Here is a 27,403-nt window from a genome sequence, read left to right on the forward strand (position 1 = left end):
CTCGGGTAGGATTTTCCCCAACGTATTGCTGGCATTTAGTGCTATTTTCTTAGGACACAATGCCCACTCCTGCCCCAACTGGACCCAAGGATGCATGTTGCTGTAAGAAACAGCGCTAAAAGCAGTAGTACGCAAATAGAGCTTGCAGCTGCTCGTGCTCGCTAAATGTGCTCTCGCTGTAGGATTTTCCCCCCCAAATTACGCTTAGTAATGCGATTACTCCTGCTCGCGTAATTATCAGGAATTCCGTTAAAGAGTAATATGACATTCCTGGAATTAGTCCGGCGTAGTTGAAATGATGCCCTGGCCTACTACATACTCTGGCGTATCCATAGAGGACGGAATACGCCAGTTACCGCCCTGGAGAGAGAAGGGCGTAGACCCCCACACGCACTGGTTCCAGCAGCCGCAAAAAGTGTCCCATAGGCTCCTGCCTGGAGCGACAGAGCAGCCAGGGCATACACTTGTTCCAGGCATCCGTGGGTGCAGCAGGTGCAGTGGCACCGGGGCCCAGAGGCCTGAGAAGACCACAGCACCCTTCTTTTTGCTGCAGTAGCTAGGGGCCCCTTTGCTTCCTGGCACCTGGGCCCATGACGCACTGGCTGCCCGCTGCAGGCCGCCAGGGCTCAGGGCTGCAGGTTCCACCCAGGAGAGAGGACGCAGAGCCCAGGCCGGCCCAGCCCTGAGGGCAAACAGAGCTGAGAATGAGAGAAGGGGGCGGGGTGGACTAGAGAGAGAGAGCGTGGGCCGAGTGGGAGGGAGAGGCCTGGAAGGAGAGGGGTGAAGTGGAGAAGTGCAGGCGCCCGAGAAAGAGAAGATGGACTGGCACAAAACAGAGGGAACTAAGGGAGGAGGCGTGGGAAGGGGAGAGAAGGCAAACAAGTGGGGTAACAGAGGATGGGTCAAAAGGTGCAGGAAGAGGAGGAAAGACAGGAAGGAGGGAGGTGCATAGCGCACAGATCACCAGGGAGTGTGTCCTGGCCCTATATGAACATTCAAAAGTGAGACAAAAGGTTTTCGTGAAAAGGGAGTCATTTTTTCCACCACGTTTATTGCATTTAAATATTCCCACTGCACAGAACCTACCTTGTCATTACAACACTATGGGGCAGATTTATGTTAACTGGCGCATCCCCAGGGATGCGCCAGTTAACATGCGCCACAGCTCCGCCAGCCATGGTGCGCCGCATTTATAATGCGGCGCACCATGGTGCAAAAACGGCAGCGATGCGTGACGCATCTGTGCCGGAAATGTGTCGCATTGCTGGAGTTGCGTCACAAGCGCGACGCAGCTCCAGCAAGGCTCGGGGGTGCCCCATTTTAACAATGCTGCGTCAAGACCTACGCTTGCTTCAAGCAAGCGCAGGCTTTTGACGCAGCATTGGCTTAAAAGTGACTGAGTGCAATCTTATAGATTTCACTCAGCCACTTTTGCGAGGCGCACCTGCGCCGGATCGCCCACAAGCGGCGCAGGGCTTTACAACGTGACGCATCTGCCTAGATGCGTCACGTTGTAAATCGTTCGTAGGGATGCGCCACGTTTACGCCGCTTTGCGTGACGCAACAGCGGCGTAAACGTGGCGCAAGGGCCTCATAAATCTGCCCCTATGTGTGCAAAGCGGTCGTCTCTCTCTTAAAACATCCGAGCAGAGTCATAACCAACAACTCGGCGTTAACTTGTGTTAACTTCTGCCAAGTGTGGAGTTGTTCCTGAAACGTGTCTGTTTGATGCAATCGTCAAATTGTGCAGTTGGTGGTGGTTTTTGCTGTGCAACCTCAAATTCTTATTTCTCGAGTTTTAAAGCCCACATGCCCCGTAACACAACAACTGAAGTGCATAACGCAGCGGGTGACGTGTTTGCAGTGCCCTGCCTGTGAGGGGGCCCGCTGTGGGCTCCAGAGGGGGTGTCCTCCGGGCAGGAGGGTGAGGCCTGGCCTGGGTGTGTGTGGGAGGGGGGGGGGGGGTCCCGGAGGCCTCGCCCCTGGCGCAGGCGGCGTGGCCCATTGTCCAGCAGGCTGGTGCGGCCGCCACACAAAGCAGGCTTGTTTGCCGCTGTGGGGCCGGACAACAACAGGCAGGGCGGGGGCGCATGGAATGCAGGTGGGGCTGAGAGGGACGGGCAGTTGGAAGGGTCTAAGGCAGGCTGCAGGGCAGTTGGCTGTCGGGCAGGCAGCTTCTCCACTGGCTCTTCTAGGGAGTATATTTGCTTCCAGCAGGTGCGCCCCTTTAATTCTTTTATTTTCTGGGCTCTGCATAGTGTGAACCTGGCATTGGGGCACAGGACAGAAACCCCTGGTGGGCTGGCACCCTGGTCCCTGAGGTGGGCGCAGCCATTGTTGAGCCTTGTATAAAGAGCACACAAGAACAGGACTCTTTTCGGGCAGTGCTACCAAAGCCTGAAACTCCTTTATTTTATTTTATTTAATTTTATTGTATTTTTCTCTTCTTTTTTCTTTGCAGCCTTTTTTTTAGATTTTCAACACAAACAGTTCAAACCCAGGCTCAGCCGAGCAGTGCACTAGGGCAGTCTTGGAAGGTCTTAGTCCAGGGAGCCAACATAAGGGTTAAGGACAGAAGGAAGGAAATGGCCAGGAACTTGTGGTGGAGGGGTGGACAAGGTCCCCAGCACCCCTCTGGTTCGCCCGCCCTGGACACTGCCCAAGTCCCAGGGTGCTCTCGGGCGACGGTCCCCTACCCAATCACGCATCATCAGCGAGGCGCGCCGCCCACACCTGCAGGTGGCCGCCCAGTTTATCGTTGAGCGAATACACGAGCCACTCATAGGGCGCTATTTTAAAGATTTCCACCCGCCATTCTGCATGCAGCGGCTAGGGCGACTGACTCCGGAACCCGGGGGCTCAAGGTTCGATCCCCAGCGCCGGCGGCAGGGGTCTGCCCAGCACCATGTGACTCTGGGCAATAGCTCGCTTAATCTTCCCGTCGGCTCCCAGCGCCTTGACACCTTCGGGTAATTGTTCGCGCTTTAAGAATACTGGACACTTACATTTATAGGACCGAATTATCAACATTTCCATCAGCCATTCTGCCTGTGTGGGTGCATGTATGGGTACATGTGAGCAGCGCGAGTGCCGGACGATACACCGCTAAACCGGCGTCAAGGCCGTGGCAAAGAACCGGCGCTCACGCCGAGACATCGGGGGGGTATTTGTGAGGCCATGTAAGAACATGGTGGAGCAGGAGCATAAAGGTACGTGGCAGCGTTAGGCCCAGTGTCGTCTGCACCTCTGCTCAGAGCCACCGAAGATCTGGACAGTTGTACAGTATGTGTGGAACGTCGCAGCTTGGCAGGACGCAACGCCAACAGTGTGAGTGGTGGCGGAGGCCAGCACACTGGAGCGCATCAAGCCTCTTGTATGCCACAGTAGAGCGCCAAAGCATACTGTTCCACTGAGGCAGTGATCCTCCAAGTACGGCCCGGGGACCGCATGTGGCCCTCCTGACCTTTATTTGCAGCCCCCGGTGATCAGTAGCAATGCGCTGCTGTTTACTAGGCCTGGGCAGAATTTGGAGAAATCCGCCACACTTCACAGAGTTCTGCAAGCAGCGGAGCGTGTTAGGTCGCGCCGTTCACATTGATTATTAGCGCCGGGTGTTTGTCCCTTGCTGGAAAATCAGCAGAAACGGCACCATGCGCAGTGCGAGAGGGTACAGCTTCTTTCTGCCACTCGCGTAGATTTTCAACTCGAGCGACAGCTTCCTGAACGTGAAAGGATGGCTTCTTACCGCGAGCGGTTGCAACTATCCACAACCGTATGCATTGAGAAATCTCACTGGCAGCTGGTCTGGCATTGGATTTTCCTCAGTTGCCAACTTAACGAGCAAGGAAAAACTTTTTCGGGTGATTCCGCATTTTCCGTGGAGTGCGGCAAAATCCACAAATGGAGCGGAGTTCACCGCCCAGTAATACTGTTTACTTGAATTTGCAACAACAATAAAAAGAAGTTAAATAAACAGGCAAGCATTTATTCAGTGGTTAATTGAAGTTAAAGAAAGTGAATAACTAGGGTGTCCAGCACCGCTTAGCTTAAGAACACAAATTTTAAAGGGCTCTTGCAGCAAAAGTGTAAACATTTGATAGTCTCTTCAAAATTCAAAATGATGGATTTCATTAACATGCACAACCATTTTTTCCTGAGTACATCAGATCATATCAGTAAATTGAGTAGTATTTTTTTTTTTAAGAGATAGTTTTAAAAAATGAATGTAGAAACATTCATACCCCACCCCCTAACAACAAAACCAATAGAGAATTAAGAGTCATGTCCGTTATGTGCATTCTTTAGGTGGCCCGGGTTCCTATTATTTATGAACTTTATAGTTTATTAAATCAAACACAGGAGAAATTTATCGAAAGTACACAACCTGCATTCTTGTATTTCTAGGTCATTAAAATGGATTTGGATGAAACAATTTGAATAAGTGGGGAAGCTGAGATTAACCCCAGGTTTTCTGGTTGCACATTGTGCAGTTCGGCCACTGACATATATGCTTCGTTTCTCCTACACCCAACTCACAGCCAACCACCACCCTACTGGCATCAATGCCGCCCTCGGTTACATAGCAGACCGACATTTTTGTCCCCTGGGAAAATGTTTGCACCCGCCCATGCACTGAGGGAAGACCCAGCCCATTGTATTTCCTATGGGCGACCGGTTTCGGGATCACCGACCGTGGTCGCGCAGAATCCAAGATGAAGCCCTTGATGTGGCTATCCATGGATCGAAGGAGGGAGTTCAGACGTGTAAGGGCAATGTACCCAGAATGCTCGTAAACGTGGGAAGGGTAACCATCTCAACCACCTGGACGCACCCCACAGTGAGAGGTTGAGGTGCGTATATTTGGCAAAGTCTGTCCGAGTCTGCTCTACCAGCGACTCAACATTGTCCATTGCCAAGCGTTCCAACTCCCGGCTGACAAGAATCCTGAGATACTTGAGGCAAGACAGCGTCCAGTGGAATTGGTAGCCGTGGACTATGGCCGCCGTTGTAGAGGAAGAGAGGGGAGAGCCTCGCTCTTCCCCTAGTTGATCCTGTAGCCCGTTGTCTGTGCAAAATCATGTATGAGGGTAAAAAGAGCTGAAAGGGATTGAGGTAGATCTGTAAGTGTGAACAGAATGTCATCCACATAACTGAGTATGGAGAAGGGACCTCCCGTGGTTGAAATGCCCACAATCTCCGGCAACTAACTGACAGCCACAGCTAAGGGGTAGAGGGCCAAGCGGAAGAGAAGTGGCGAGGGAGGTCAACCCTAACGCATCCTGTGGCTGATCTGGAAGGGATCGGATAGGACCCCCCCCCCCCTCCCCCCCCCCACAATTCTCCTGCACCGATTGGTCATCCTACAACTACTGGTCCCTGGAAATAAAGTCCTCCACCAAACCGGCTGAGGTCCGCAAAGAGATATCCCCACTCTATGCAGTTGAACATCTTCTCAGTGTCGAGGGAGCAGGCCAGCGCCTCATGTGTCGCCCGCCAGAGGATATGATCTGGGTTTCGTAGGCGGTTGCGGGAGGAGCAGTCCAGAACAAAACCACCCTGGGTGGGGTGTATCAGGGTGGGTATTAACTTCTTGAGCCGCGCAGCCTAGACACTGGCCAGGATCGTAACATCCCCATCGATGAGGAGGATAGTGGGTCCTTGCCTGGTTTGGAGAGCACCGCAATGACGGCCATGCTAAAAAAAAAATTTTTTTCTTTCTTTTTGTTTTTTAAACAAAAAATAAAGTCCAATGTTGTCTGTAGAAGCACTAGAAGCAAAACTGGCTCTTTTACAAACTAACAATATGCTTTTTCTCCAAAGTTATGTGACAAACATCTGGCAAAACACACCACAAGCAAGGGGACTTTAACCAAGCTGCCTATTAATGGTGGTGGGAGGGTAAAGCGATCTTTAAAAAGACGTTCCTTCCAGGAAATAGCTGTTTTGAAAGGTGTGACTTCTGGTTTAAAGAGGCTGGACTTCCTGTATGAGTCATCAAAGCAGGTTTTAAGGACTGATTTCTTTGTGTTATATGGAATGTGAAAGGTGGGCTTGATGTTAGCGACACTGCTCAGTTGCATCTTAACAGGAAGTCCGCTTCCACATGTTCCAGCCCTTGCGTGGCTGCAACAAATACAAACCTCCTTACTTGTGCCTACTACCCTTCCTGGGGAATGAACCAGGACTTTCCAGCCATCTCTGTCCTGGGCTTTTCTTTCAGTCTGGCTCCAGGTGTAACCCATTTCCTTCCAGTCCGCCTCGAGTCCTCGGCGCCTGGTGTTTCTTGGCATTCCTCTTTTCGTTTTCCCTTTGGGGTTCCATGTCGGGTATTTGATGCAGGCTCGCAGAGGGTGTGACCTATCCTACCCCAGCGTCTGTTCTTGATTTCTTCATGAGCATGGAGTTGGAAAGTCTGCTGTCATAGGTCGTTGTTGCTGATGGTGTTTGCCAGCGGATTTGGAGGGTTTTCCTCAGGCAGGTGCTGCTGCAGGTCTGGACTTTGCAGGTGGCGGTCGCTGTTGTCTTCCAGGTTTCTGCTCCATACAGAAGGACCGGTTTTCCGTTCGTGTTGAAAAGCCTGATCCTGGTTTGCCGTGTTGGGTCCAGATCTTCTCTGACTGATTGACGGACGCCCCTACTTTACTGATTCCCGCCTTGACATTGGCGTCCGTGCCACCCTGCTTGTCTATGACTCTGTCCAAGTAGGTGGAGGCCTCAGCCTCTTCCAGTGCATGGTATGAGTTTATCTGACACACCGTAGAGGTGGAGGGGCGTCCGAAGGGTCTCGGTCCATGCTGTCGAAAACCTTCTCATAGTCGATGATGTTGACACCGAGGGGAGAGCTCCATTCCATCGACTGCTCAGTGATGATGCTCAGTGTTGCAAACTGGTCTGTGCAGATCTATCTTTGCCGAAGCAAGCTTGCTGGTCTCACAGCTGAGCGTCGACGTGTTCCTTCATTCTGTTCAGGTTGTTAGAAGAGTTATCCCTCTGTAGTTTCGTAGAAACTCAGGTCACCTTTCTTGGTGATCTTGATGAGATCTCCCTCTTTTCAGTCTGATGGACCCTTTTCTTCTTCGCATGTCCTTCCAAACATGGGGTAGAGCATGTCTACTGATGCTTTTATGTCTGCCTTCAGTGCTTCTGCAGGAATGTTGTCCTCTTTGTAAGATGTTTGATGGCTTGGCGTATTTCTTCCTTGGCTGGTCTGCTGCAGTCGACAGGCAAGTCCTTGTCTTCTGGCTGTACGCCTGGTGGAGACTGCGGAACAGGCTTGTTCTTCAGTTCTTCAAAGTGCTCCACCCGTCTTCGTTGTTGGCCTTCGTTACTCACGATTGTCTTCCCAGCCTTGTCTTTAACAGGTCTTTCTGGCTTGCTATATCTGCCAGAAGGTTTCCTTGTTATGTCATAGTTGTTTGAAGTGTCTGAGGCTTGTTGCTTCCTGGGCCTCTGTGTCAAGCCCATCAATGAATCTTGGCGAGTCTGCTCTTACATTTCTCTTTGCTTCCTTGATGGTTTTGGTGTATTCGCTTTAAGCTTTCACTTTTTCTCCTCTTCTTCAGCTGGTGTTGCCTGCGGCTTACTTTTCCTTTCTCTCTTTGGTTGTGACTAGGAGAAAACTTCCTTTGAATTGTGTGAAGCCAGATGTGGTTTTAAAAAAAACCAAATAACTTTTATTCTTTTTGAGAGATTGGTTGTAGGAAGGACCATCCCATCAGAGTGTGGCCACGGGGGTGGAGGGGGGGGGGGGGGGGGGCGGGGGGAGAATTGTGGTGTAACTTACAGAAACTCATTTCTCGATATATAACTTTTTAAGTTACAGTTCCAAGATTGAAACAACAAAAAAGAACCCAGGGTATAAGGCAATAATGACTGCACCTATCAATAATCTGGCCTAAATAATCCTAAAGTCTGGGTGCTAGGGACCTGAAGCTCAATACCCCTAAGCTTCCAAGGGAATATTCCCACAATTTACAATGATCCAGCACTCCCCACAAGAAAGTGAACAACAAATAAGTATAGCAAAAATTAGAATCCATTCAGCGGGTCTTTTTATTAATGTTCTTTATTCTTATTCTTCACACGACCATAGCCAACACGTTTCGTACAAAAGGACTTCTTCAGGGCAAGAAAATAGTGATTTGAACTGTACTTGTTGGTTCTTCAATCACTCCTCACAGTTTATAGTATTCTTCTAGGGCAGCACCCTGTGAATAATGCTTATCCATTTCCAAATATTATTCTCCATGTACTATTGGCAGTCTACACTCGAGAGTTGCACACAAAGATATTTTTCGATCCTCCAGTCTGTATTCAAAAGGTAGCCATCTCGGTGTATTAAAAAATTCTTCACCCTGTATTGGGGAAATTCGAGTTTGATGCGTGCTCCCAGTCCAATATATGTGGCGTTAGCCCCTCCAAATTAAAGGATTTGATGCTGTGTTCACATGTCGCGTCGTCGTTACCGAAAACCGTCGGTACCCACTGTCTCATAACCGTAAATAAAAAAAGAAAACAATAAAATGGGAGCCAGACCATGGCGTGCGCATGAGGTGACGCTTGCATGGGTATACGTCACTATGCAAGCGGCCCTTTGTCGGCTTTCCTGTTACTCATTTGCGTGGTTCTTAATTGTCGGCTTTCTTTGCCTATCTTGTCCCTCCCTCTCAGCGTAGCCTCTTGATCATACTCTTGATTTGGTTGACTTATGTCCATCCACTACTCACTTTTAGAGAACTACTTTTTTCTTTCTGATTCAGCACTTCATCCGAGTGTGTACGCTTTCCAGCTTCCTCCCCTGTGTGCGTCAGTGAAAATGTGCAACCCCAGCACTTCATGCTGGTGCACTTCACCCTCTGTCACAGCACTCTGTGCTTTCCACAGGTGCTTCTCCCTATGCCTCCTATGTTGCTCTCTCTCTCATACACTGCCCCCACCTCCATGGTCGTTCTTATTTTTGTATTTTTTTTATTTTGCGCTAAAAATTCACACAGTTTTATATTTACCGATCCGAGTGATGTCAGTCATTTTGGAAGGGTAAATAAATAACAAAACAAATTGTGCCTGCATAATTCCTCTTGGGCGTATTGGTTGTTGCGGATAGGCGCACACAAACTTCATCATGCATAGATGCACCAGAGAAAATAAGCACCTTTTGTTGTATCATCAGACCATTTTGTAAATCATTTTTATTTTTTTTGCGATGCTTCCCAGGACAGTATCACCAAAAGGCATTGGCAAAGCCAATAATTCTCAACTTTTCACAAGTGAGACCTGTTCGCTTTGCTAATGCCTGTTTATCTGCTGATGCTGTTCCGCATCTCTAAATGTAAAAATAAATAGAAAAGCATTCGCTACAATAACATTTATTTCTAGTTTTTGCCAATAAGTCTGCATTAGAACGGCCTTAAGGAGAGTCCTGTAGTTTTGCCAATGCTTGTTTTTTTGTTGTTGCAGTTGCTATGTGCAGTCCCCGCTTTGCCCTCCAGCACAGGGGGTATTGTCTGTAGTTCAGTCCACTCAGCAGTCCTGCACCCGGCCCACTAGAATAATCTGGACACCCCCAGTCCTCTCGTGTGGGCGATCAGGGCCGCGAGCCAATTTCCTACATTTGCCCCCGCACCCAGTCTGTGTCTCTGCTGGACCGAGGGAACCCTCATCCTACAGCCCCTGCCACGGTGGGCTGGTGAACTGTGTGGAAACCCTGCTGCCCAGACCACAGCTGGAGCCAGGAGGCGTAAGCGGCTCGCTTCATTCTGGCGAAGCAGCTGTTCCAGGTGTGGGAGTCCAGCTCCCCCATTGTAGATGACTTTAGGGGTCCAAGCTCGCCCCATCGTTGCTGACTTTTGGGATCTCCTCACATGCGCTCTTCAATGCACTCACCTTTTGAAACTGGTAACCTAAGTTAAAGCCATATCTAAGTGCCAAATTACCCATCATGCCCTGTTTGGGCGGGAAGTATTCCAGCCTTCCCTACAGGCTCTGTGTGGCTCGGTTGAAGATGGGAGAACCAAGTACCCAGAGAAACACACCTCAGGGAAAGAAACTTGGAGAACCCAAGAACGTATCTGGGGGGCACAGCTGTACATGTTTAACCCCCCAGTGCCGTGCTCCGCCCGTGCGGAGGTTGACCCATGATGCTTAGATGTACCCTAAAACCGTTCGCATAGATGGACGTCCCTGCGGCGCCTCACACTGTCTCAATGAAGGAGGGTGGACCGACCTCTGACCCCAGTATCGCCACTGAGGTCCCCCTTCCATGAACACGCCCCGCCCCCGAGATGGGGTCTAACCAGGGCGAGATATTGTATTTGGGTGCTCATGTCTAAAAACGGGTGCAAAAGCTCCGCACCAGAGGCGCTCTCCAACAGCACATCCGTGAAGCTGACGTCCGCTCCCAGAGCGAGCTCCGGTCCTGTCCAGAGAGGCCACTGTGATGGCTGCTGCGGCATCGTCCCACCTGCAGAGTGGCCCTGCTTGGCTGCTCTTGCAGACCCCTCTGTAGATCTGGGGGTTGAGAGTGCTGCTGTCAAACAGGCCCGTGACTGACCATCTGCACGGAGTGGAGTGAGGGTCCCCCTCTTTTCATTATTGGCTTTCTCCGCCAAGCCTCTTTCACCAGTCGGCTCGAGACATTCTCAGCCGCCTCTTGGCTCAGCCCAGTGGTGTTTCATCTCTCACCTAATGCTATTGGCTGTTTGGGTGTATCCTTCAGACTCCACTCGAGTGCTTGCATTGGACTGTGCAAGGCACTACTCTACACCTATTACGCTCATGTTCTGGCTCTGCTAGGTCCCTCACGAGTGCCTGTTCTAGTGTGCTAGCACTGTAAGTGTCGACACTTCACCCGTATCTATTCGTTTTGCCAATGCTTTTTTCTTCCATAGCCCCAATCCGTCTCTCCTAAAGTATGTCACCATAAAGGCAGTCATGTCTTCAGGGGGGCCTGAGTGTCTAACCTACCGGATGGAGACCCAGATCGGCAGGAAATGCTAAATATTCAGCAACTCTTCTTGAGGGACATTTTAAGTATCTGTCGTTGACCGCCTCGCCTGTGTGCCAGCAGCCGGCACGCCTCACAATCTCAGGAAAGAGCCCGGATCACACTTTGGAAGACACCCAGTCTTCAATGGGGAGGTCCTACCCAAGCCCACCCACTGCTAGGACTGCAGAGCTCCAAGGCCTGGTCCGCCTTAGGCCTACCACTCTGGAACGAGTAAATGACCCGCTGACCGCCCACTGTCCATGGATGGCGTGAACGGCAGGACCATCCGTTGAGGCACCTGCGTGACTGCTGAGGACCCAGGTATGCTGCTGTGTGAATTTGAATCTTTGAAGGCCAGTTCAGCCCCATAGAGAGCGCCTTCAGTCACACGTCTTGTTTCCTCTGCTTTGGTTGAGATCGAGATATCTTTATGTTCAGGGTAGAGCTGGTCTCTGTGGTTTTTTACCAGAAGTGGCCCCGGTGGCCACCATAAGACCTTGGCTAGTGCACGTTACATCTGCACACGCAGACAGTTTCTTACATTCTGCCATCATTCGTAGACCTCCTCGGCGTGACGCACAGAGGAGGAGAGATGGCGAGTGTTTCTTCCCTGTCCTCTGGTCTGTTGGTGGGTAGTTGACCTGTCTTTTGAAGTGGGCCCTCAAGATTTGAGGGTGTTCAAGTATGTTTTTGGCTCTGAGGAGTGCGAGCGCTTTGGTGTTGCATGTGGCTGACTGGGTGAATTCCACATTTTAGCACTGTCCTCTAGGGTGGAAGTGAGGCAATCGACAGCCATGCACTGTGTTTTGAAGTTGCTGACTACTGCTCCCAAGGGAAGCTCTCTGAAGGGGTTAACAGTGGCCTCCAAGAAGCCCAGGCTCAGCTCCTTCCAGGTCCTATCTTGTTTTTTGGAGCAGGGCTAGCTGTTGTTGTGTCACTCTGGTAGCCGATGAAGGCGTTGGGAGAAGCTCACGCCATGCGTGGTGCAGAGCTTTGGAGGCGGCCATGTTGCTTCTGGTGTTGAAGATTCCGTCTGGATGGCGTCCCGAGGGCGCGTTGGGGGTCTGAGTGGTTACATTAGTTTCAGGACCCTTGAAGTCCTAAGACCTGGACGTGTTTTGGTGAGGAAGGCGGCTGAGCCCCAGAAGGTGGCTGCAAAAGATGGACCCAGCAGGGGTCTGGGGTGGTGGTGGTTAGTACGAAGAATAGTTCTTTTTGACTGGTAGAGTTTAGTATTCTATTGCTGAGAGACCGTCCAGGTGGACGGAGGGTGCCTCGTGATTTTATATCTGGGTGGTTTCGCTTCATGTAGGATGGTGGTTTCTCTTATTTGGTTAGCCATGTTTTATTTACAAATACCCTGTCTAGTTCTATGTCCACTTTAGGCCATTCTTATAGATTGTTTTTTGTTCTGGTGTGTGTAGAAATGAAGAGGAACATTTCAATGTAGGTTGAAATAAGTTTATTCCAGGAACGAGCAGGTACACAACCTGACATGTAGTCAGTTAGCATCAACTGAATCAAAGCAGCACATATATGTCATAAATGGAACACAGTACACAAGGTTCCATAGAATGTAGAATGTGCACAGTTAAAGGTGTATTACATATTCACAACATAACAGCGTGAACCATTGCTTTTTGATTTTACTCAATTCTGTGTATTATAAACCTTCTTACAGAGGCTTTAAGCAAGCCCTCTCCATCCATTGGTCTGTTGAGGTCATTCACATTGTATTTCTGTCCACTTCAGCCATTGGTTAAGTTCACTGTGAGTGACGGCATTCCGCCCTTTCACAAGGAGCGCATCCGCACCCAAAGTAGTTCTCTTCTGCGCCAGGAACTACTATGGCAATGTGTGCTTTTTAGGACCAAAATCATATTCTTGCCTGCAGCCAATTATATTGATCTCTTTTAGATGTATTATGACCGGAAGCTTCCCTAACAATAAAGGTTTGTAAAAGCCATGAAAACAAGCAGTGGCAAAGCCAAAAGGCTGGCGGCTGAATAACCGATGTTTACAGTTACTCAACGGGACTCATTTTATCGACCTCGGAAGGATGAAAGGCTGAGTGGACCCACAGAGATTGAACTTGGGACCAGGAGGTCGAATACAGGCCCCTTCAGTGGACGCATAGGCCTCTAAGCCACCAGACCCGGCTTGCGTTGAAGAGTTTGTGCGGTTTAGATGTGATGTGCACCCGATCCAGGGAGCTGAAGACAAGTCCCTGAAGGGAGCGCAAGCTTCACACACTCTGTCCATCTTCGCCATTCAGGGGTTCTCTGCCCATGTGCTTCACGTCTAGTCAGTTGGTGGAGACCCCACATGCTCCCTGTGCGCTGCCAACATGCATCACACTCCCAATGCTCACACCCCCTTATTCCTTTCCTGTCCCTATGCGCCCTACATGTTCTTGGGGCTCTTCGCGCTCTGTGCACTCGCTCCATGCCACATTCTTTGCATCAGGCTCATTAACCCTCTGTGCTACCTTATGATGAGTCAAAACTGCCACCAGACAAAATTCTGATCTCTCACCAGTAGGAGCAGAAATCACCACTGCTATCTTGACATTTTTATTGTTGCCTGAAAGCTGCCGGACCGACAAGGAAGTTCACTGCTTTTAAACCAATAGTTATTTTTAATCAAAGCGCCCTCCCACCAAAGTCAGAGCCAGGCGCAGCTGCACCGGCCGCACCGCCCTAAAGTCGGCCCTGGTCTCCACGGTGACCCAGCCCTGGCCTATGAACTATAGAAGGACACTTTCCATGGGGCTGTTTGTCGCCCCCTAGCAGTCCTCGCGGCCAGAGGCATCCGGAGGGGGGGGGGGGGGTGGCAGGAAGTACCTGCCGGGTGGACGAATCCAGCCACATCTGAGGCTATTTCAAGTGAAACCGCAGCGAGGGTGTCTCCCCTTACTCAACTGTCCCAGGACTGGGCAAGGGAGGGGGGGGGGGGGCAGCCCAGGAGGCTGTGGAGGAAGCGCGCGACTTCCTCCCTTCACTAAATCTGTACCTTTGTGTCTAAAAATACTCACCTGGCAGTGAGAGCGTTTCACTAAATGTGTATGTTTGTGTCTAAAAACACTAAATGTGTAGGTTTATGTTTAGGAACGCCCACCTGGGCTGGTTTTAGCAGGCCGTGGGCAGGAGCCCTGCTGACGCTGTATCCACCCCGGGCTGGGGGCGTGGCTACAGGACGTGTTTACCGCCTCGTTCGTCAAAATATACACCTCTCGGTGAAAGGAGGTGGCCTGGTGACGTCACTGTTCCAATCTTAGAACTAATGGGCCTCTGCTGCTGTGTTTTTAAAGAGCGAAGTATTTTGGGATGTGGAGTAAACACTGAGTTTACTGCCCAGTGACTGAAGGTCACGTCTCAACTTGCCATCAGTGCGAATGAATGTTTGAATGTAGTATTTTTATAGCACAAACCTAGCCAAAGGGCTGTGAGGACTATTGCACAGGGTGAAAGGCGGGCATTAAGTCACCGAGTGGTAAGGGAGGTAGCTGGGAGCAGAAGTGGACTTTTACCTCACTGAGTGCATTACTTTACTGTTCCACAGCGCCCCGAGACCCTCCCGGGTGATTTGCTGCGCTCTATAAATGTTTGATTGACAGATGCGACGGGACCACGCACCTGCTCCCGCGAGAATGAACTGTACACAGTTGAATGCCCGGATGAGGCATTTAAACGTAGTTTTATTCTGACAATCAAGTGTCTTTGAAAGGGGGTGAAGATGGGGTTCGGATTTAAGGGGGTCGGGAATGAGGCGAAGCACAAACGCTGGGGCCAAAAGACAGAAATGCAAAAGAGAAGGCGGTTATCAGGGATGACCCCAAAGGCAGTGGCGGCTGGCATTAACAAAGGGTGGTGTGACCGTGCTGGGGGAGGGGGAAGGTGTTAATAATAATTTTTTTTTTTTTAAAGGCACTGGAATCTGCCGGCTCCCTCCCGCGTTGCGTCGCTCTTGCTGTCCTCTTCCTGGTCCCAGCAGCCCCTGGGACAGACTCCCATCCAATCCCCGTGTTGCAGACCGGCACGGGTATTGGTTTGAGCGGGCTGAAAGGACACTCCACTCTGGTCAGGGAATCTGTGGGGTTTCTCCAGCCTGGCTGGTCAATGCATCCTTGATGGAGAAACCTAAGGGCACATGTGTGTTTTGGTTGGCCTGAGATATCCGGCCAAACACATATGCGTACTTGGGGAGTCACAACAACAACTCCTCCCCCTCCCATGCCCCGCCCCTCCATGCACAATCTGGCAAACGAAAAACAAAACGATGCTAAAGAATCGAATAATTTTTCGCTTGCTGGCTCTGCGCCAGCCAGTAAGGCGACGCTCCTTCGCCATTGTGGAGCAGCCGCCGCTGCCTCCAAGGGCCCGAGGTCTTGTCATATCCCAAAGTCTTCCATGTCTGCCCGGTCCACTCCACGACCCAGCAGGCTGATGAAAATGGAAAAAACTGGAAGCATTTATTCTTCAAATTACTAAAGCATCCTAGATAGACCGTGAGCCAAGCGAAAGGGCGGGTTCATTGTGAGCGTTAAAAGTGGATCCCAATGGCATCCGGTGCATCTGATTGGCTGTGAATCCTACTTGAACTTTACATTTGTGACGTCAAAGAGGCCTCTGCTGGAATACCAGCGGGCAGTCGAAGGCTCCCCCAAAGACGCAACCAGTTGGCTTTACCAATGGTTGTTTCAAAAGGAAGGGCCCAGAATTAGTTCTGTTTGGCCATTCATTCTAGTCTGGCAATATCCAAAAGACATATGGGGGGAGGGGGTGGAGGCAGTAGACCTCTCCTTGGAAAGGCCTGACTTGTAGAGCCCACATGTATGTACAAAGCAGGTATTAACCCACTCCCTTCAAAGGCGTGTCCTGCAGAGCGCACATGTATGTACTCCCTGGTCCAGTCGCATTGTGATCCCGCCCCTAGCAGTGTCAGGGTGGCACTGGCCTATCGCTGGCTGGTTATGGGCACCGGCTTTGAGTTAGACCCGCTGTACTCCGGGCGCAGAGGCACCGGTGAAACCCGGTCACTGCCTGGTGCACAGTATGCGCCGGCCCGAGCGGCTCTCCGCGGCACGAGCTTCAGCTGCTGTTTTAGCCTCTGTGGCCACCAGATCTTAACCCCTTCCTGATGTCACGGTGGGCGTGTGCGGAAGACGGCCGGGGGCCGTCCAAACTGCGCACGCGTCATTTTTTCAGCACAGCAGCAGAATGTCCGCCGCTGAAAAGGCGTTAAAATAGTCCCACACACTGACTTGCCAGACAACCCTTCTGGCACCGCCAGGTTGTGCTAGAGGCCAGTCCGGGCCTGGGTGAGGTCCAAACCCTCCTAGAAATACCGGGTGGCCCAGGAGGAGTGATGCGGGCCCTTCACAGGGGTGACAGTCCAGGGATGAGCCAGGGAGCCCTGAAGGCCTTCAGTAAATAGGTTTATGGCTGCAATAATCGGAAGCAAAGGAATATTTCAGTCGAAAGGTCGGTGGAGGTGTGGTAATCCTGACAACACGCTCTGCCTCGCACTTATGCTTCTAGGCCCCTAGGAGGGGGAGGCTTGGGAGGGTCTTGAGTCCCCGGGGTGTGAGAGGCCCAGGGAGAACTGTCTCACAAGTCTCCAGAGTCCCAGAGCTGAGCCACTTGAATTATGCGATTCTGCAGCTTTTCCGCATAATTCTAGATTCACCACATAAGAAACCATCTGCTGCATAATTTGCAGATTTTAAAAATTGTTTAGAAATCGTTAGAAAAGCATCATCGGTCGTTGCAGACTGGATGAAGGACAACTGTCTCAAGCTCAACAAGGACAAGACAGAAGGCCTCCTCTTTGGGCGAACACCTCTCCATGGAGCCTGCTGAGCTCGGCGGCCCATCCCCCGCTCCGACCGACCACACCAGCAACCTGATCATCCTCTTGGACAGCAAGCTATCCATGAAGAAACAGGTAAATGCAGTCTCATCTGCCTGCTTCCACGCCCTATTCATGCGCTGCAAATCTTCAAGAGGCTCCCAGTCAACACCAGAAGGACCGTCACGCAGACCCTCCTCATCAGCAGGCTGGACTACGGGAACATACTCTACGTAGGGATCACCGCACGCCTCCTGAAGAGACTACAGACAATACAAAGACCGCGATCTGACTCGCCCTCGACAAACCTACTTCAGACCCCACCTCGAGAAGCCACACTGGCTCCTGATCCAGAAGAAATGCCAGTTCGGGATGCTGAGCCAGGCATACAAAGCCCTGCACAACGAAGGACCAGCGTACATACCGCAGCAACTCCCGCGCCTGGAAACCCTCACGGGGGAGTTGCTCCGCTTTACAAATGCTTGATGGATTGATTGAGAGGCTGATATTGGTGGCAGCCTCTCTACAGAGGTTAGCCGCTCATCTGTGAGTTGTGGTAACTATACGCTTGTACGAATGAGGCGTAACTCTTGCCCACTGAGCTTTAATGCGTGCTAGCACGAGAACATGGCCAGCGACGTCTTTCTTCCACAGTGTGTGTTCTCTTCTGCCACAGAATTAATTTCATCCTTGCTGCATAATTTGGCCGTGCCCCGGGGTGCTGTTGCACACGAGGAGCCGGATCTTCCAGTGCAGGAACCAGCGGGCTCCATGAGCTTGAAGGGGCATGCGCAGGGCTCGAGTCGGGGTACCACGGGGTGGACGGCGTCCCCCTACTTATTTTACCGGGTGGACGCCGTCCCCCCTGCCAAACAGCTGGACTTCACTCTTTGGCCTCTGTGGGACGAGATCGGAGCGCCCAGCACGCTGCTCACACACTGGCTTCTCAGATGCAATCGCATCTAAGGGGGTGAGCGTGGGGAGGCAATGAGCCTGATGGTGCAAGCCACCTTTCGTAACGTCACTTCCTGTCGTGACGTCACTTCCAGTGACAGCGTCCCCCCACTTCTTTTTTTTTTTTTTTAGGGCTTGTGCCCTGGGCATGTGTATTTGCAAGGGGGGGGCAGGATCTCATGGGGGGGGGACAGTAACCCACAAGCGTGCATGCGCTCGTGGAGTCTGGGCGCTCCTTGCATACCTGCCAACTCACACGGTGCCACCGCGTGACACTAGATCTGCTCGCATCACAGGGTCACCCGGTGAGGAGCCAATACCACACGGTGGCAGGAGAGTGAGGTGAAACCGCTGTAAATAATGATTTTCCAGCTCGTTTTTGAGTGGCGTTGAACTGCCGGCGTCCGTTCAGGGTTTGTAAAAACACCCTGGGACATTGGCACCAGCCTTGGCAAGCTCTTCTTTTCTTGGGGTTCAAAAGTGCCTCTTGGGTACTTCTCAGGACGAGGCCCCGCCCCCTCCAGGACCACGCCCCCTCCTCCCACGGTGAGATGTGTGTTCCATGCAGGTTAGGTATGCCCTTGTAAAATAGTCCTTGTGCGTATGATGCGGGGAAGGAGCATTTCTCGTGAGTGGGGGCCCAGGGAGGAAGATCCGGCCCGGGATGGAGGAGGGGGGCGGTGGATTCTGGGCCGGGGCCCGAGAGATGCTGAATCTCCGATTCTCTTTCTTTGCACAGACTGCCAGAGCTGGCCAGCGTTGACACCGTTGCAGAGCCTCCCCCGTGCCCCCTCTTCCCTTGTGAGGGTCTCACATTCTCTTCTCATGGAAAGAACACATTCCACGGCTGGCCGAGAGCTGCAGCTGAAGTGAAGCCATGTGTCTGCCGCGGAGGCCGCCCTGGTGCTCGGAGCTCCGAGGCCCCCCTGACACCGAATACCCCGCGAGACTGTCTGTGTGCCCAGGACCCAGGGGGGTGGGCAAATATTGGGACAGGCAGGAGGCCGGGAGGAGGCGGCTGAGGAGCGTCTTGTGGGGCCACAATGAGATTAGTGGCCTGTAGGGTAATGAGCCCAAGGCAGGCTCCGGCTGGTCCCCCGGGGGTGCCTGGGCTCTCGCATCAGGTTCGGTCTCGTCCTGCGATGGCGGCTTCTCCTCCAGACGCGGGTCCCGTGCTCTCCATGCCACTGGAGTCAGGCTATCCTGGCGGAAGAGGGGTGAAACCCCGAAACCGGTCCTAGGATGCTTGTTTCCAGTCCAGGGAGGACCTGGCTTGGCAGTTCGGGCTGGACTGTTCCCATGAGGCGCAGGGTCAAGGCTGTTTTGCATATGGCCATGTCAGAACTGGGGTGGTGTGATGAGCAAAAAAACGATGGATTTAGGCCCATATCTCTGTACTGGGGGGAATGTACGACATTGTTCTGCATTCTGTCCATCAACTGTTGTTTTTGCATTTGCTTCTCCAGGGCCATCCTCTCCGGTCCCTCGGGGCTGCCTGTGCTCTTGCACCAGGTTGGGTCTTGTCCTGTGATGGCTGTTTCTGCTCCAGGGCCAGCCTCTCTGGTCCCTCAGGCTGCCTGTGGTATAGCACCCCTTTAGGCCTCGTCCTGTGTTTGCCGCTTCTGCTCCAGGGTCAGGTTCGGTCTTCCCATTGAGACTGCTCCCCTTCTAGAACCAGGGTCTCTTTGTTCGTATGGAGGCCGCTTCTGTTCTAGCGGCAATCACAGCCTGGTCCCATGGAGGCCGCTTCTGTTCTAGCGGCAATCACAGCCTGGTCCCATGGAGGCCGCTTCTGTTCTAGCGGCAATCACAGCCTGGTCCCATGGAGGCCGCTTCTGTTCTAGCGGCAATCACAGCCTGGTCCCATGGAGGCCGCTTCTGTTCTAGCGGCAATCACAGCCTGGTCCCATGGAGGCCGCTTCTGTTCTAGAACTAGGTTCAGTCTTTTCCCGACACAAAGGCTGCGTTGGTTCTGGTGTTAGCTCAGTCTGTACTCATTGAGGTTGGTTCTGTTCTAGAGCCAGGTACAGTCTGGTCGCGTGAAGGGTACCGTTGCTCTGGACTCCTCTCCTGCCCTCTTTTCATAGTCCGCTTCAGTTCTAGAGCCAGGTTGCGCCTGATCTCCTGACCAGGCATCTCTTCTGGACTCTTGTCTAGCCTTGTTCCATGGAGGTTTACTCCGTTCTAGATCCATGTTGGGTCGCCTCCCTCTTGTTCCTGAGAATGGTAATCAGGTGTGTAGCTTCTTATGGGGCAACTGGTGCAGTGGCACCAGGGCCCGAGCAGCAAGCTGAACCCCAAATATTGCTGTATTTTATCATTCAGACAGCAGCCAGTGGGTCCATTTCCTTCCTTGGCTACTCTCCTGACTGTACTAGGGTTGTCGCAATGTTAAACTTCCCCCAACGGTCGGTGCTACTTTTCTTCTAAGTAAACTATTCATCCATTTGATTCAGCTCTGAGACATTCTTCAGCAGCGCAGGAGCACCCGCTGATCAAGACACTCGTGCCAAAGTCAAGCAGGTGGAACTTCTTGAACATCTGTCTGTCATATCTGTGGTGTGTGCGACCTGCATGGATAGATTGTTTATATACATGGCTTTTAAATAAAATGTAAGGACTGTTAACACAGTAAAGAGGGAGACAGAGGCTAGGTTTATCCTCCTGACAGTTACGTAGTTAGACAAAAATCAAGTACATCGAAGAAAACCTGCCCTTAGGGAATTAGATAGGATACAGCAAGAATTCAATGTAGACTCTCGTCTGGAAAAAAAACTTTTTTTCTAGAGACCCCTCACCCACCAGGGTTGCCCCTAGGTGGCATGCCTTAACATTGGGGTCCCTCTCAATCCTCTACGGATTGAGGCGTGCTGCGACTTGCAAATTAAGTAGGAGCACTTTGTAGACCCTGTAGTGCAGTGATGTGGAGTGGAAAGGGAAAGAAAATCTAAAAATACCCAACTAGTTGGCCACTCTTTTATTCCTGCCCTTAGTTGGTATGGTTAAAAATCAGGGGTCGTTTACTGAGAAGAAACCTGACCTTAATGAGTCTGGTTGTCTCAATAATGTGTTTTTGTCAACATGTTTCGAGCTGTTCCCCTAATAGCTCTTCATCAGGACTCCAGAGAGACAGCTGCACTGGAAACATTGTTGCCAGACACATTGTTGCCTGATCAGTGTCACAGGGATACAGCTGCACTAGAAACATTGTTCCCTGACCTATTGCTGCCAGGTGATTATTACAAAGCAGCCAGTCACTCCCGACACATGGTTAACAGACATTTTTGCTAGTGTCTTCCTATCCAGTATTAGAAGGCTGGCGATGGGCCCTATTGCGATCATCAACAGTTGTGACCCCCGTGCATAAGAATGGGTTCTAGGCCACCTGGAGCCTTTCATTTCAAGGCTTGGTCTGAAGCGTATTTTCCGCTCATCGCTCAGATCTGACCATGCATGTACCTGGGCACACAGGGTCTTAACCGTGTGTTCCTTCCACCGGACGGCTCGGGGGGGATATCAGGTGTTCAGTGCAGGGGTATGTTGGGTGCATAGTGATGCCATGCAAGTGACCAGGCTCTTGCCACAGGCAGCCATCCTTGTTTGAAAGGTTAGGACAACTTGCAGGAGCAGTTCAAGCACATTCCTGGTGTATGCGATGCGCACGCGCTTCTGAGGTTTCAGGTGGCTTCTAGGCGCCTGGTCTTGGATCCTCTACAGCTTTAAATCGTGTGTGCTTGGAAGCCCTAGGTTAATCATTTTACAATACCCCCCCCCCCCCCCCCCCCCCCTTGCAGTCTCAAGCTCTCTCGTCCCTTGCATTTCCACCCTGGGCAAGTTGCAGGAGCGAGAGCTCCTTCCTCAGTAGAAGGTGCAGCGGCTTGATTCGTTTGACCCAGGCTTCGGTTGTGGAGTGAAGGTGTGCTCTCCGACACTCTCCAGTTCACAACATCAGTGGGGTGGGTGGAGGTGCTTCAAGGGCAGGCGGACCAGTGAAAGGTGGTGAGTCACAATCTTCTCCACCCGACATCCAGCTCCTGAACTTGGCTGCGTTCACACAAAGGAGACTGCATCTTTCAGAACACGTGCTCCAGGTGAGTGCTGAGGCCGCCTTGCATCCTGCCGAACTCTGCCTTTCAACCTGCCAAAGACCTGCTCCAGGTGAGGCTGCCTTTCGTCCTGTGGAGCACGTGCTCCCGTAAGGCTGACTTTCAACCTGTGGAACACCTGCTCCAGGTGAGCAGAGAGGCTGTCGTTCATCCTCCCGAATACCTGCCCAGGTGAGTGCAGAGACTGCCTTTCATCCTGTGGAACACCTGCTCCAGGTGAGTAGAGAGGCTGCCTTTCATCCTGTGGAACACCTGCTCCTGGTGAGTAAATGCAACCTTTTATCCTGTGGACTGCATGCCACAGGTGAGTGCAGAGACTGCCTTTCATCCTGTGGAACACCTGCCCCAGGTGAGTGCAGAGACTGCCTTTCATCCTGTGGAAACCTGCTCCAGGTGACTAGTGAGGCTACCTTTCATGCTCCAGGACACCTGCTCCAGGTGAGTGCTAAGGCGACCTTTCATCCTGTGGACTGCGTGCTACAGGTGTGTAGAGGATGTCTTTCACTTGGCACTAGTTGTGTTGTGCTCAAGGGTGTACACAAACGTGGGAGAATAGGTGTGTAAAACACCAGCTGTGACTATTGCAGAGATCTCTGAGTACTTTCAGGGTTATTGAGTGGAGACTGGTGTCCTCTATGGGTATTCCAGGGGTTGGTGCGTTATTGTGGCTACCACATGGATTGGTCGCCGATGGGTTATTGTGGCTATCGCATGGATTGGTCGCCAATAGGTTATTGTGGCTATCACATGGATTGGTCGCCGATGGGTTATTGTGGCTATCACATGGATTGGTCGCCGGTGGGTTATTGTAGCTATCACATGGATTGGTCGCCGGTGGGTTATTGTGGCTATCACATGGATTGGTCACCGATGGGTTATTGTGGCTATCACATGGATTGGTCGCCGGTGGGTTATTGTGGCTATCACATGGATTGGTCACCGATGGGTTATTGTGGCTATCACATGGATTGGTCGCCGGTGGGTTATTGTAGCTATCACATGGATTGGTCGCCGGTGGGTTATTGTGGCTATCGCATGGATTGGTCGCCAATAGGTTATTGTGGCTATCACATGGATTGGTCGCCGATAGGTTATTGTGGCTATCACATGGATTGGTCGCCGATAGGTTATTGTGGCTATCACATGGATTGGTCTCCGATAGGTTATTGTGGCTATCACATGGATTGGTCGCCGATAGGTTATTGTGGCTATCACATGGATTGGTCGCCGATGGGTTATTGTGGCTATCACATGGATTGGTCGCCGATAGGTTATTGTGGCTATCACATGGATTGGTCGCCGATAGGTTATTGTGGCTATCACATGGATTGGTCGCCGGTGGGTTACTGTGGCAGGGATGGGTGGATAGCCGGAAGGCCACAGTTGGAAGCATTGAGTTATTGCATCCTCCGGTTCTTTCACTGTTAGATTTGCTCATTTGCTTCACTGGGCCTTTGATGGAATTAATTAGCTGCAAGTGAGTGAATTGTGCCACAAGCCAGTGCTTAATTTGAGCCAGTGGTTTCCGATGCTTGACCCTGGCACTTAATTGTCGACATCGGCACTTATGCCACATGGGTGCGCTGTTGGTCTAATTTAGAGATGAGCAGACCAGCAATTGTTTAGTCATTCAGTATGCGTTAAAAACAACTAATACCTGCCGCCCAGGCTATTTTTGTATCTTTGGGGGCCTGGAATAGACTGAATTGTCCCTCTTGTAGCAGTGTGCTGGTTAGTAGTTGTGTTGGTACTGTTATTGGCAGCATGGCAGGGGCAATGTGTGGTGCAAGCCGCAGAGGCCTCCTGACTGGACTTACAAATTAAGCGCGGTCACAAGAACATCCGAAGTCCCCTTTTCATTTCGAAATCTGCACTGGGTTGACTTCAGAATTCCTCCCAGAATGCACTGCCACAGTTTCCGCCCAGTGTTTTCGTTTCCCAGATCATTGGCTGCAGAAGAGCCAGGGTTGTGGGGCTCAGGCCTGTTGTGGTTGTGTTGAGGGCCTCGCGGCCTGAAGCCGCCTCTTTGTTGGTTTGTCCTGGATGTGGTACACACCGCACAAGCACAACACAGCCACACACACACACAGCCACACACACACACACACACACACACACACACACAGCCTCCTGGCTCCCGTCCCGTCAAAATACTCCCGTTTGCAGGGAGTTTGTTTTTCTGGCAGCTGATGAGCGTGGCGGGCCCTGGTTGTCCTGACGGGAGCTGGGGGCCTGGTGGTCTGTGTGTGAGGAGAGGTCTGTGTGTGAGGAGAGGTCTGGTGGTCTGTGTGTGAGGAGAGGTCTGGTGGTCTGTGTGAGGAGAGGTCTGTGTGTGTGGAGAGGTCTGTGTGTGAGGAGAGGTTTGGTGGTCTGTGTGAGGAGAGGTCTGTGTGTGAGGAGAGGGTTGGTGGTCTGTGTGAGGAGAGGTCTGTGTGTGAGGAGAGGTTTGGTGGTCTGTGTGTGTGGGGAGGTCTGTGTGTGTGGAGAGGTCTAGGAGAGGTCTGTGTGAGGAGAGGTTTGGTGGTCTGTGTGAGAAGAGGTCCTGTGTGTGAGGAGAGGTCTGTGTGTGAGGAGCGTGCTGGGGGTGCTGTGTTGGGGGCTGACACTGGTGGGGCCCACTCCTTGTTGTGAACAGCGCATGCTCTGTTCCTGGCACTGGGATTCGTTCCCATCGTGACGCGCGCATCAACAAATATGTCATTTCCATTGGAAGCCATCTTTGAACACATGTGGAGCTTGTAAAATGTTATGTGTCTGGGCTGAGCGGGCAGAGGCGCCCCGGGCCAGGGCTGGGCCTGCCCTCCGGGGGTCCTGCTTCACTGGTGCCAAGCTGGCCCCTCGGCCTCGGAAGGAGCCCAGAAAGAGCCCGCGCGCCTGATTGGCCGGTGCATCAAGAGGCCTGTGGGGCCGGGGCAGAGTCTTTCAGAGAGCCTCCCTCGGGGACATTTTCCATTTAGATTTTTATTTAGTTCGACTCGTCCAGTGGAAATAAATGAGACAGGCCTGCTTCAAGGACAGGCCCAAAAAGTTTTTATAAGTTCGAGACAGAGTTGTGTAGTTGTGGAGTGGTCCCTTGCATGGACCACTCCACAACTACACAACTCTGTCTCGAACTTATAAAAACGTTTTGGGCCTGTCCTTGAAGCAGTTCTGTCTCATTTATTTCCACTGGACGAGTCGCACCATGTTCACCCCCTTCCATCCAGAGATGGTAGAGTCCTTTCTGGGAGGGGGCGTATGGAATGCCCGAAGTGGACTGAACTAACAGCCAAGGTGGGAGGCAGAGCTATTTCTAGCAATTATAAATTCATGTATTCGCCTATAAAAGAAATGATGCGCCAGCTACAAAAAAATGGAGTCAAAGCAGGCAATATTTGTGGCAGAGGAGAGGCAGCGCCTATTTAAAACAGTGTGCCACGCAAGACAAGCGCCCATACAAAACCGCCGACCAAGAGAAATAACACACGTTTTAAATTCTGTCTGTGCATAATGTCCATCACTGTTCCCGTGCCAGGCCAAACTTTCTCTGCTCCTAATAATATGATGGTAAATATGCCAGCCTGCCAGCGGGGCCCGTCAGTGTGCCAGGGCACTTCTGGAGTCCCTGGCCGGCCATGAGTGATCCCTGATGCTTAGACAGGCGTGAACTCGCTGCACGAGACCTTCGCGGGCAGTACTTAATTTGTACACATTTAAGTGCCAGGGCCCAATGTTTTTAATGTGGGCCTGCAGCAGTTGCAACGACGTGCATGGCACTTTAAGCTCCCGCTTTAAGTCCGGGTTTAAGCATTTTTTAAATGTAGATTAAACAGTTAAATGCTCAACTAATGAACTTTGCTTAAAAATAAACACACAGCGCCACCAAGAGGTAGATTCACATAAATATGTGCATATGTTTTCAAATAAGTGCGGGTGCCGAGCACCGGAAAATACCTGCACAAATTAAGCACAGGGTGCAAGAGCTGTTTTCATGCAGCTAGGAATGGGGCAAGTTATTGATTTTACATGGTCGGCCCAGAGACGTCGAAGTTGTCTGTACAAGTACAGTTGCAACTGTGATAGTGTCTCATCATTCTAGTGTGAAAAACATACATTGTTTGATATTTTATACATAGCCCCAGCAGGTAAATCACCACTGCTGTACCACAGACCACATTGTGGGGAATCTGTAGATTGTCAGTTTACTGCCTGCCAAAAAAGACTTTGTAGAGTGTGCAAATCCCCACTGTTGTGTGCCGCTAACTGCATAGTTTGTGGTGTATGTAAATGATCACTGTCATACGTGCCACATACCACATAGATTTTGAGGTATGTCCAGTGCATCAAGTGGGATGAAAAAACAGGGGGGGGTCTTTCAAAGGGGTGTGGCTTAAAAACACGCAAGCTAAAAATCTGTGCTTAGCATAGTGTGCCGCCCGACTTGTGTTTTGCTGTTTCTGTCATTGCATCCAGATATATGATACAACAAGTAAGTCATACCTACAACAAGTCAGAACTATTGGCTTTGTCGATGGTTGTTAGTTGCAGAAGATAAATAAGCAGCAACTATGGCTTGTATATAATATTGAAAAAGCTTCCACTTAAAACCCTGGTGACACCACGACAATGTTGCTGCTCCTGAGTTTCAAAAAAGAAGAGAAATCCAGAGAGAAAATGACTCCCTTTAAAGGATTCCCCTTCCCCTACTATGCTCAGCTGGCATGACGTCATGCCATAACTTCTCCACTAGTGAGAAGTGAGCAGTGTGAGCAGCGCACATCCATGTGCCTGCTGTCACTGCAGTCCGCCTGTGCCAGGCACAGAACAAAAATGCTGGTGCTCAGCACCTATGAGACCTGGTCCACTTAAAGCCCTGAGTATGTCTATTACCACTGCCTTGCATATCAGAAACAACATTACCCTGGTGTGTAAGCACCAGTGTCATGCCAGGATCTTCATTGCCCTGAAAGAAGCCACCAGCTGGCCGGTGGCAGTGCCCGGGGGCATGGTGATAAATAGGCAAAGACAGTTGGCTGCCATTGTGGATTGAGAAGAAGGTCCGGGATGGTGGTGGTGTGTCGTATTATCCGGTCTGAGATTACAGAACCCAATGCGATGTAGATATTAAACTGTTATATTTATATACGGTCACCTGGAATTTCCCTACAACAATAAAGGAGCAGTACCAGTGTTCCAAGAATTTCATGGAGAACTGATCCATTTTACACTTAGACTTCAATGCGACATTTGCTGTAAAGAAATATATTAACCCTGATGAAGCTCCCTCAGAGGAAGAAACGCGTTGGCCTGGCTGTTTCTTTGATGTATTGAAGAATAATAACCCCTTTGGTGCGCATGACAACCCATCGGCCGTCATGCGTCACGGTGGGCGTGTGCCAAGGACGGCCAGGGGCAGTCCGAATCCCGCCCACTATTTAAACCGCTTGCACAGGGTGAAAATGTGCGCAGCGCCAAAGGGGTTAAAGAGAATTGTTTTGAGACTTCATCCAATGTTTTTCTGATAATGGAG

The 27,403-nt window shown here is 51.3% G+C and overlaps 1 protein-coding gene across 1 annotated transcript in view; it reads left to right on the forward strand.

The window, feature by feature from the left end:
- The window catches only part of PLPP2 (phospholipid phosphatase 2), a 53,227-nt gene that overhangs the window by 16,825 nt on the left and 8,999 nt on the right, over positions 1-27,403 (forward strand). The window lies entirely within an intron of this gene.

Source organism: Lissotriton vulgaris, chromosome 12 (assembly GCF_964263255.1).
Source record: "Lissotriton vulgaris chromosome 12, aLisVul1.2, whole genome shotgun sequence".
NCBI classification, from domain to species: Eukaryota; Metazoa; Chordata; class Amphibia; order Caudata; family Salamandridae; genus Lissotriton; species Lissotriton vulgaris.